Here is a 1,845-nt window from a genome sequence, read left to right on the forward strand (position 1 = left end):
TAGGGTTAGGAATAGGGTTAGGGATAGGGATAGGGTTAGGGTTAGGGTTAGGGTTAGGGTTAGGGTTAGGGTAGGGTTTTCATTAGGGTTAGGGTTAGGGTTAGGGTTTTCATTATTGCTTTCATGTGGAACCGTCAGTGGGAATGTAACAATCATTGTTGGGCTTCACTGGTTTTTTCCCGGAAACCATTGCTTTCTCGTTGAAAATATGTAGAATTAGCTCCTTGATTATGCAAATTAGGGTTTGGCTGTATGGTTGAAGCTTTGGATTCTCCCAGGGTTCGTCCCTTTCTCGCTGGAGGCTCCGTGTATGCTGACATTGACAAGGGGATGTGAGTCTCTCATGCTCTCCCCAGCCATCCTCCTGGTGGGCGGTGGGTGTCATCTCTCAGGCCAAGGGGTCGGGTTGGGGCTGCTGACCTGCAACTTGTGCTGTCCCCGGGGGGGTGGACGGGTTTCCCGGGGCCCGAGCGGCGGCTGGCAGCCCCCAGAGGATTCACAGGGCAGCTCGCTGGCCATCAGTCCGCCGCCGCCCTTCCGACGTGTGTAAAACTGCTTGCCCTCCAGTTGGAGAAATGGCTGGTCCGGGTCATTGATTGGTTTCCCTCTTTCAGAATATTCATGGGCCCCGGTTCCAAGAGCAGGTAAATCTCAGTCACCCAGCTGCTCAGTTGTGGGGGGAGGGGGGCAGGGGGTTGGGCGGTGCGGGGGGCACGGCTGGATGCAGCCCCCACACCCTCCCTCCAGGGCAGGGCACAGGGAGCTACACATGTGGGGGTGGAGCCTGGGCCTGCCCTGGGGGCTCCTAGTCAAACCCCAACAAAGGGCCCTGAAGGGTCTGCCCACCAGCCCGGCCCCAATGCTGTGTGACCCGGGCAGGTCTGGGACCCGCTCTGGGCTCTAAAGGAGACGCCAAGCCCAGGGACCCGGTTCTCGGACCCTCCCAGCTGCGCTCCCACCCGCACCCGTGGTGGCCCTCGGAGGGCGGCCCTGGCCCTGCCCACCCCTCTTCTCAGCCCCAGGAACTGGCCCTCTGTTCTCCGTCGCCTCTCCCCTCCCCTCTCCACACCAGGCTTTTTCAAGCTGCTGCTGCTCCTTTTAACATTTTTATTGATTTCAGAGAGGAAGGGAGTGGAAGAGAGAGAGAAACATCCATGATGAGAGAGAATCGCCCATCGGCTGCCTCCCGCACGTGCCCTATTGGGGATGGAGCCCGCAGCCCGGGCTTGTGCCCTGACCAGGAATTGAACCCTGACCTCCTGGTTCATAGGTCAACGGTCAACCACTGAGGTACCATGGCCAGGCTGTTTGGAGCATCTTCGGTCATCCTGGAGAACTCCTAGTCATCCGTCAAAACCCTTTCTGGTGCCCCTCCCCAGCAGAACTGTGCCTCCCTGTGGGGCGAGCGATCGGTGCCTGTGCTCCGAGCTCCAGAGGCCATGACTGTCCCTGAGCACCACCTCCCCCCCCGCCCCCGTCTGCCCCTGCCCAGCCCATTGTGGTGGGACATTATGGGGTGGGCATTATTGGGGTGGGATATTATGGGGGTGGGGCATTTACTGAAGAGACACCTGAGGTTTGGGCTCCCCTTGAGCAGAGACCAAGCGTCTGGGGTGGGGGGAGGGGGTCCGCAAACCAGTCCCAGAGTGTTGGCCTGCGGGCTCTGTTCTGACGATCCACCTGGTCAGCGGAACTAATACCACGGAGGTTATGTCGCCGCCGGGCAGAACTTAAGGGCGGCCGTGGCCAGGCCTTGGGGCCAGACTTGGGCATGAGATGTCCCCTGGGGAGTGAGGTCAGGCAGGAGGAGGGGCAAGGCGGGGGCAGGGAGGGCACTCCTGGGTC

Source organism: Myotis davidii, unplaced genomic scaffold (assembly GCF_000327345.1).
Source record: "Myotis davidii unplaced genomic scaffold, ASM32734v1 scaffold1509, whole genome shotgun sequence".
NCBI classification, from domain to species: domain Eukaryota; kingdom Metazoa; phylum Chordata; class Mammalia; order Chiroptera; family Vespertilionidae; genus Myotis; species Myotis davidii.